Genomic DNA, 10,143 nt, shown 5'->3' with positions numbered 1-10,143 from the left:
CTGTTGGAGCTGCGCGGAAACCCCGGAGCGGGAGAAAGAGGCGTGGCCCTCCCCCACCTGCCCGAGGCCACTGCCATCCTCCTTGTCCCACCAGGGCCACAGCATGGACAGGGACTCTCCACCGGTATCCCTCCCTCCCTCGGCCCTCACGGACCTCTCCTCAGCTGGGGCCCTCCCGGGAGCCGGAGGGGCCTCGAACGTGTTCCCAGAGGGTGGCAACGTGCACCGAAACAGAGAGGGCTCTCCCCAGGGGACTCGAGTGGGGCCCGAGTGGCCGCCCGAGGCCGGTCGATTCTCACCAGCTGTCTGCCCCAAAGCCATCTGCATTTGGGCAGAAAGCTGGTGACAACTGGCCGGAAACCCCCGGCCAGCTCCTTTGCCGGCTACGCGGGCTTTCAGCGGAGTCCCCTGGAACTGGCCAGCGGTCCCGAGTGGTCGCGGTCGGAGCCCTGCCAGAAAGCCGGGTACAAGCCAGGCGCACTCGTGGCCAAACCCTCCCTCAACTCAGCCTTCTGGCTTGCCGTGCTCATTGCAGGTAGATCGGTGCTGCCATGGGCTAGGCCCGAACCCGAAACCTCGGGGGCAGGGGGTATAGTTGACGAGTGCTGACTAAGGCTTCTGTCCTGGTGGCCTGCAGCCCGAGTTCTGCCCCGTGTGGTCCTGGAAGCCCAAGCTCAGAGGTCTTCTTGCCAGCCCCATGGAAACAGTGCCATTTACAGAGTCATAGAACCCTCAGAGTGGGAGAAAGCTGCATGTCGCCCTCAGAGGCTACCCCCACCTTCTTCGCCCCAGCATGCCAGCGACATGGAGAGTGATGGTCAGTCGGAGCCCCTCCCACATCTCTGGCCTCAGAAATCTCCCCTCAGCTGGGGCCCTCAGGCTCCACGTGTCCGCGTCCCCCTTAGCCTGATGTTTGCCCCTACACACGTAGCCAGAAAGGGCTCTCTACATGGGGCACCAGGTGGGCCCAAATCTTGGCGTCTCCTCGGCCGATTCTCACGAGCTTTCTGCCCAGTTGCAGATTGTTTTGGGCACAAAGTTCGTGAAGCCTTGGCCCGAAAGCCCCGGCCCAGTCACGTCAAGCTACGCGGACTTCCAGTGGGGCCCCCTGGGCCCGGCCAGAGGTCCTGCCTTGGCCTGGTCCGAACCGCACAAGAAAGCCATCTCAAAGCCAGGCGCCCACAGGGCCAAAACCCTCCCTCTTCTCAGCCCTGTGCTGAGCAGGTCTCAATAAACCGGGATTCCGATGGGCAGCTTTCCCACCGCCCTCCGTGCAGCTACCCAGGGAGATGGCCTCAGCGCTGGCAGATAGGGCCTGCCATGCTCCTAGGCCCTAATCCTAACCCTAGCAAGGGGTATAGGCTTCAGTCCCCAGATGCCTCCCCAAGCCCTCAGCTGCACTCCAGGGCTCTGTTGGCTACCCAGTAGCAAATGGTGCTGATGAAGGTTTGAATATGGGGACGTTCGGTCGGTTGATTTCGGGAGCTGATGACTAAGGAAGAATTCTTGAGTCATCTATGGTGCAAAAGGTGATTTATTAAAGCTCGGGGACAGACCATTGGGCAGAATGAGGTGCTGCCCTGGGTTGTGAGAAATGGTGGGTTATGTACCATGTGGTTGGGGGAGTTTATGCAAAGTGTGCTTTCAAGGGAACTTTCATATGTTAAAGAGGGCCTACTATGTGCTGGGATACTAGAGGTCTTGTGGCTTGATCAAGGTTGACTTTCCCTTTTAGCAAGCCATTAACATCAAGATAGTTGGGGGATTCCTAAAGAATGTCACATTTGTCCCATCCAAGAGTGGTGGGGGTGAGGGAGAAATTGTGAGTTGTCAGGCTTTTGCTTGGCATGAGGGGGCGATTGTGAGGTGTCAGCCTTTTGTTTTGTCCTCAGCCAGCCTTCTGCTCCCTCATCATTCCCTGCTGAACAATTTTAACCCTTAAATTTTTAGGGTAGTTGAAGGTGGAAGGTCTCATCTTCTGTAACATCTTCCTGCTGTATTGGGGCGTAGAATTGTCCCTACCTACTCGGGTCAACATTGATCAGTTGCAGAATATGTAGGGGAGTTACAAAAGACGGAGGCAACTGAATCCAGAGCTGACAGTGAAGTAGTGTCTCTATGTGTGGTGAGGATCATCTGTCGTCATGAAGTCATTGCAACAATGGAGTCTCGGCACCAAGTAGAGAAACACTGAACAAGGCAACACATTTAGATTAATAAGACTATAAAAATGAGAAGCCCGAAAAGGAGATTTTTAATTGTTGACCATAGTCCTCCTTTAAACCAGGAGCTTAACCAATCACTGAGAGAGAGAGAAGGATCCTGTAGAGCCTCAGTCTGGGTATTCATATCTTTTATTAGTCCTGTGACATTTTTGTGGTATTCTGGGATATACACACAACATTCTGCTTTGAAAATTGCACATGTGCCGCCTTGTGCTGCTCTTAGGACATCTAAGGCCCTCCGATTTTGTAGGACTGCCTTGCGCATCTGTGAGACTTCAATATTAAGTAAGGAGATGCTATTTAGTGAATCACTGAGTGCCTTTGCAGTATATTTATTAAGGGCTTCTACATGCCAAATGACATCCTCTAGTCCCACAGATGGAGCAAAAATGGATGTCAACTGATCATACCATTTAAAAACAGATCATGTCCATCTTTGCTTTAAATTGGGGAGATTAGCTGGAGTGGTGATGGTTTTAGTAATGTGCCCATGAATCTAGGCAAATCCTAAAGTACAGCGACCTATCCTCCCTGGAGGAAGCCAGGGCCACAGGTTAATTCCACATATCCAGTGGGTTTCGTTTGGAGCTGACCATCTAATGCCAGGTCGCCTTACCCAATCAGTAGCAAACCAGTCAGTAGCCTGGAGTACTATTATTTGGGAACACATTTCTTTTTTTTAATATATATTTTTATTTATTTCTTATTTTTCATAAACATATAATGTATTTTTATCCCCAGGGGTACAGGTCTGTGAATCGCCAGGTTTACACACTTCACAGCACTCACCATAGCACACACCCTCCCCAATGTCCATAACCCCACTCCCCCTCTCCCAACCCCCTCTCCCCCCAGCAACCCTCAGTTTTTTTTGTGAGATTAAGAGTCATTTATGGTTTGTCTCCCTCCCAATCCCATCTTGTTTCATTTATTCTTCTCCTATCCCCCAACCTCCCATGTTGCATCTCCACGTTCTCATATCAGGGAGATCATATGATAGTTGTCTTTCTCCGATTGACTTATTTCACTAAGCATGATACCCTCTAGTTCCATCCATGTTGTCGCAAATGGCAAGATTTCATTTCTTTTGATGGCTGCATAGTATTCCATTGTGTATATATACCACTTCTTCTTTATCCATTCATCTGTTGATGGACATCTAGGTTCTTTCCATAGTTTGGCTATGGTAGACATTGCTGCTATAAACATTCGGGTGCACATGTCCGTTTGGATCACTACGTTTGTATCTTTAGGGTAAATACCCAGTAGTGCAATTGCTGGGTCATAGGGTAGTTCTATTTTCAACATTTTGAGGAACCTCCATGCTGTTTTCCAGAGTGGTTGCACCAGCTTGCATTCCCACCAACAGTGTAGGAGGATTCCCCTTTCTCCGCATCCTCGCCAGGATCTGTGGGAACACATTTCTAATGATAGCCATCTTAAATGTCATATGTTATTTTCCCAAGTATCACATGTATGATTTCTTTGTTCCCAGCATAAAACTGCCTTTTGACTGAGCTGTCCAATAGTGGGTGTGAGCCACAAATATGTATCCCAGATTTGATATACGCCATCCTTAGTATAATGATAAGGAGGGTTTTGTAAATTAGGCCCTAGTTGGTGGGTATTAATTTGTGGGATTGTAAGGTCAATTAGGACTTTAACAGTTTGAGAGTATGAAAGTTTGGTTATGTCCTGGTGAACTCCATGTTTTACTGATCATGGGCCAGGAAGAAACATTGTGATTAGTGATAGATTTATCCCAGTACATACTGTCTCCGTATACTATATCTGAAATATAATCCTGCAGAGAATGCCAATCAGTGCCCTGTAAAGGGGAAAATCACCAGGGTAACCCAGACATACTTGACATAGGCATAATTCCTCATGTCCAACAATCTGTTTGATTTTGAAGTTCATCATAATGCTGTGCCCACTGTAGAAAGGAATTGTCAGTTAAGATAGGTGAAAGGAAGATAAAGAGAATATATACAACCTTCATTTTTGTTTGAAGAGAAGTTTGAGATGTTCTATGGGCTCACAGGAGTAAGAAGTCACGTTAATTTGCTCATTGGGGTCCTTTTACTGCTTCTTTAGCTGTATGGTCTGCTAAATTGTTTCCTTTAGATTCTAAGGTCATATACTTTTGATGTCCTTTGATGTGAATCACTGCTACCTCCTTGGGCAGGTGTACAGCCTCAAGAAGTGTTATGATCTCAGGCCCATATTTGATTGGGGATTTATGGTTTGACAGCAATCCCCTTTCCTTCCAAAAAGCTCCATGGGTATGTAGTACCAGGAAGGCATATTTGGAGTCAGTATTAATGTTTATTTGTAAGGCTTTGGCAATTGCAAAGTGCTAGTGAGCAATATGGCATACCTAGCCTTTTCTTATTCCTTTCATGAAAACTATTGTCATCAGCAAGCCAGCTGTCATTTGTATTTTTAATAGGGACATCTTAAATCTGACCAACTAGTGTAAGCAAGATCAATAACCTCTGAACAGTTTTGCTCTATAGAAAAAGAAGTACAATGGTCAGGTTCAGGCATATGGGTAACTAGGCTTAAAATTTGACAAGTTTTAAGTATTATCTCTGGTAAGTGTAGCCCAGTATTTAAGTTGGCCTCCATCATCCATTGGAGGCCTTTGCTTTCTAAGAAATTTTGGACCTGATGTTAAGTCATTACAGTCAGGGACTGTCCCATAGTGAACTTTGAGGTTCTTTTTATGAGGAGGGCTAGTCTATGCTTAGCTCAAGCATTTGTTTGCCATTGTACCTCAACAGAGGTGGCTTCTAGGATAAAGGGATGAAACCATTAAGAAGCCCTTTGAGTGGGCCAGCCTTAACAATATACTGATTACAGAGGATCACTGGCAAGTGGGAGAAAACTTGTCAAGAGATAAGGGGAGTCCCACATGCATCATTCAATCCAATCATAAAGAAAGTGGGGTCATCCATTATTTCCACAAGTCCATAGTTAATCCTATGGAGTGCAGTATGCTGGCTTTAAGCAATTCCATTATTCCAGCCACACATAAGGTGATAGTTAAGTTATACAATGTTGGGGAATCAATCCAATTTTCCAGTTGTTTAAATATTTAAGTTATGTGCCCAATGGTTTCTGTTATTATCCCTACAGAATATTAGGCAAGATCGTCTAAATGAGCTATTGTGCAACTTCTCTGAATTTTACCTCAAGTTGTCTAGTTTAGGTAATCAAACATTTAAAGACAACAAAATCTAGAACTTAACATCCACAAAGGTGTGTTACTGAAACATAATTTTTCTCTCTAAAATAACCCTCATTTCCAGAGATAGTCAAATCAGGACTAATTTATTTGAAAAACAAGTCCAGCTTAAACAGATTTGGCCTAATTATTTACATAAGATCAGCAAGAACAGTGAGTGATCATATAGATCATTTAGAATCTGCTTTGCTGGAACTTCTTATAAGGAATCTTTAGGTTGAACTTTTAGTAGCCTCTCTAGGCCAGAAGCCAAGCCACCTACTTGCCATCAGACATGCCTGAAATACCTGTCAATTTGGGTGAATTCCTTTTCCTGAGGTCCCCAAAGTTTCCTGAGGTTCCTGCACTTGCCAGGAAGTGACATTCTTTACTCACCTGGTGAGGAAGCTGGGAACTCTGTAAGCAAGGTATCAGGCCAACAGCTCCAAGGGGCTTTATGGCTCCAGGTTTCATAAAGTCAACCTTAGTTCCTTAAAGCTCTCTGGTCATATCTGAGTCTATGCATGTCTTTCTCAAATATGACATTCCAGTCAAAGCCTTGGTAAAATAACCCATGTTTCCAATGGTGTCCTGTTACAAGGAGAACAGATTCTTATTGAACTTATGCAAATGACTGATTGCCTTGGAGGAAAGAATACTTACTGAGACCTTTTGAGTTTTAGAGGGTTCAGATAGAGAGAAAAGTTGAATGCTTTGATTTGTTTACAAATAAATATTTTTACATTTCTTTAAGTCACAGATATCTTAAGAAAAAAATTTTCTTAGTCTGGAAAAGGAAACATTAGAGAACCAGCAATGTTTAAAATAACAGATACAATATAATCTTTTAGTTTGTTTAGTCCCATGTTACTAATTCTGCTTCAGTTTGAATACAGCTTTAGTTAGTTCTGGAAATTCTTACCCATTTCAGTTTTAGAATTTTCAAGTATATCAAATATCTGTATTTGTCCTGAAAGTCCTTTATATGAATCTGCTTTAAGATATAACTCATTTTATAATAGAATTAAAATAATTATGAATGAGAAAAACTCAGAATGGATATGGTTAGAGCTGATGAGATGAGAGTTTACAATTTAGCTGGCAAAGAAATCAGGTTATTTCCGTGACACATAACATTTCAATAATTACAATATCAAGTTATGATCTATCAAACCTTTGAAACTTTAGGAAATGCATAGAATGTCTAGAATAGTTATAAACTTTACCCAAATGTAACCCAAGGTTTATCATCTGTTTAGCAGTACTTCCTGAGTAACTTAGCATACCAAGGAAAAGGATGAGTTAAAGAGATTTCATTTACAACTTAAATCTTATCAGCAATTGCAAAAATCTTAGAAAGTTTTAAAGCACATGTCTAAATATAATTAAGGATGTTAAACACCTGATAGAGGCGAAATGTGGAAGATGGTTTTTCTGGACAGGCAAAGAGGAAACAACAGTTTATGTTTCCTTCTTCACAGCAGATCAATTAACCTATGGAAACTTTGTCCTTTTTGAACAGAGAGAAATCAGACTTTCTATACCAGTGTCTTTTAAAAATTCACTTCAATCCTAGTCTGTCCTGACCATACCTAAAATTCCATTCCAAAGATTTCTCTTCACAAACATTTTACAACTTTCCTTTGCATTTAGGCTTTGTCCCAAGCCATTTCCTTCCAAACAACCATCTCATTTAGGACAAAATTACCTTTTATCTTTAACAAAATGCATTTCCATTCCTTATCTTTCTTCTGTATCTACTTTTCCACACACAGAGTTGTTTCCCTTATTTCCATCAGTCTTAGTTACACTTAACAGAATTTTGTACTCCTAGAAACACCTTAATCTCTAGTGAAGACTAAATATAAACCAATTGCGAACTGTTACAACAGAATTCTTAAGATGGCACAATTATGAATCAGTTAAGCACAAAACATGTTTACCAACAGATTTAAATATTCTTAGTTTCTTTGCAGTAAGAAGTCAAAAGCACAAACCTACATCCAGTACTCAATGCTTTAACACTTTATCCTATTTGGAAAAGACCTAGATGTCCAACACATTTAATTTTATTTGATATCCAAGCAAAACATTAAATTTTCAGGTTACCAAAGACTTTGAAAGCTATCTCAGCAATTACCCATTAAAACTTTGAAACAGACAATTAACCATCAGTTTAGTCATCTCTTTGCTAAGAGATGTTAACAAATAACATGAACTTATTTGACCTTCAGTAAACTTTTATTGAAGTTTCACGTTTACTGCTGATAACTTAAAAGACATATCTATCTTAATTAAACCAACATTTCAAATCAGTTCAAATACTGATTTACGTTCTACCTGGGCCCAATTCACTTTGAATGTTTACCTGAGACAGGGGTGGGAAGATCTTGAGTGTGGGGTTTTAGGTCTGGGGGTGTTCTTCTTGCTCCTTGACAGTGAAGAGAGAAGGAGCCGAGGTGCAGGAAGCACCGAGGATGGTCTAGAGGCCAGTTATGCAGGCTGCACCTAAGTTGGTGCAGAAACAGAAGGGGGAGACAGAAGAACAAAGTGCTGCCAGAAGACAGAGAAAGGATTCCTGGTTTTAGAGCTCATCAGCGCCAACAGAGGAGCAGACACCATGTTTTTCCACCAACAAGGGGGGAGGGGCTAAGCAGTCCACGTTGGGCCAGAGAAGACAGGGAATTTCCCTGAAACAAAGGGAGTTTTGGCAGCTGCTTGGAAATATTCCTTAAAATCTCCTTCTTGAGTTAGACTAACCCCAGTTGGCTCCAGTTATAGCCATTAACACTGGAAATGCATGAGGAAGAAACCCCCACCTCTATTAGGAAGAACAGAGAGAGAGAAAGTCAGAGTCCCCTTTGCTAAGGGTGGCCCAGCAACCTGGGTTTACTGGAAGGCTTATTTACCAATTATCATCCAATATGTCAGGAGGGAGTTTACTAGTTGACTCATTCGGGCAAACACATTCTGCAAAAGGCCCTTAGATAGGGGTCCTGGTGTAGAGCAATGAAGGCCTAGGTATGAGTGATGAAGGTATCCTAGGTGCATTTGCCCTGTTTCCTACAGAGGAGATCTAACTGACCAATCCCACTGAGGCCATGCAACATTACAGGAGCTCAGTCCTTTCCTAAGTTTTGCAATCCAAATTATTTCCAGTGGGTTAAAAGGCACCCCAAGGTAGAGTCATTGGGAACTGAAGAAGTCTACTTAGGCCATGCTCCAGAAAAGTAAAGAAGATCTATTACCAAATCCCCCCTGATGCCTGGGTGGCGTCCCACACAGGATGTGTCAGAGGTTCCCATGTGTCAAAAGCGACCAGAGGCATCCCTCAAGACATCGCTATTGATCATGATCCTGCCTGACCTGGAAAGGCATTCCTGCCATAAAAGACCCTGGAGGGGTGCCGGCACCCCTACCCTTCCCCATCGCATCCTAGGCTGCTGATGGGTGCCTGGTGAATGGACCAATATTGTGCCATGCCATGTTATCGTCTGTCCTGAAGACTGCATACTGTTTTGCCATTTTAACTCATGGGAATACTAGAAAAGCTTGGCAACAGGAAATTACCCAATTTCGTAGCTTTAATTAGTTTGTAGAAGACACTGACAAGAAACAGTAAAGACTGAAATTCATCATTGTCTATGCAACATTCCAACACATGTGGTCCTTACAGCCAACTTCCCTAGGAAATTGTCCCCAGTTGTGTTTTAATTCAATCAGGTACTGATTTCGGCCGGCTCCCAGTGGAGGTCCCATGACCAGCAGTGGCTAAATCAGTGATGTGGAGGGGATCACATTAGATCAATCAGGAAGAAACTTCACACGGGAGTCTTAAGATTGGCAGCTGTCCTGGTGACTTAGGTGGCTGTCCATGCCCAAGAGAGAAAACATTATATAAAAACAGGAATAAAAAGAGGGCATCAAGTTTCTGGGTCTTGTTACCATTCTGGTCAAGGTACTAACTTCCAGCCAAAAGGCAGATGCTCTCCTCCCCACAGAGTAGCCACAGGCTAGAGGATTACAGCCTGAGCAATCGACATGCAAGTATTCCAATAAGACCATACTCCGTGAAAAGCCCTGAAATGAGAGTAAAGGAAGAAGAGAGAAAGTACTCACCAATTTTGCACCGAAGCTCAGAGTCCAAATGTAAAGACTCACAGCTCCACGTTTGGACGATAAATGATGAGGTTCTGGAATATAGGTGAGGTTTGATGGGGTGAGGTCTGGAGCCGATGACCAAGAAAGAATTCTTGAGACACCTTTGGTGCAAAACGGTGTTTTATTAAAGCACAGAGACAGGACCCATGGGCAGGAAGAGCTGCTGCCACGGGTTGTGAGGGATGGCAGGTTATGTACCATGCCGTTGGGGGAAGGTGAGGGAAAGGGAGGTTTCAATGGAGTTTTCCTATGCTAAAGAGGGCCTACAAGGTGCTGGGATACTGGAGGTCATGTGGCTTGATCAAGGTTGACTTTCCCTTTTAACAAGCCATTAACATCAAGATAGTTGGGAGATTCCTAAAGAATGTCACATTTGTCCCATCCAAGAGTGGTGGGGGTGAGGGAGAAATTGTGAGTTGTCAGGCTTTTGCTTGGCATGAGGGGGCGATTGTGAGGTGTCAGCCTTTTGCTTTGTCCTCAGCCAGCCTTCTGCTCCCTCATCAGTGCCTTTGGTGCTGTGCATAACCC

The sequence above is a fragment of the Meles meles genome, chromosome X, assembly GCF_922984935.1.
Source record: "Meles meles chromosome X, mMelMel3.1 paternal haplotype, whole genome shotgun sequence".
NCBI lineage: Eukaryota > Metazoa > Chordata > Mammalia > Carnivora > Mustelidae > Meles > Meles meles.
This window is presented reverse-complemented; position numbering follows the sequence as displayed.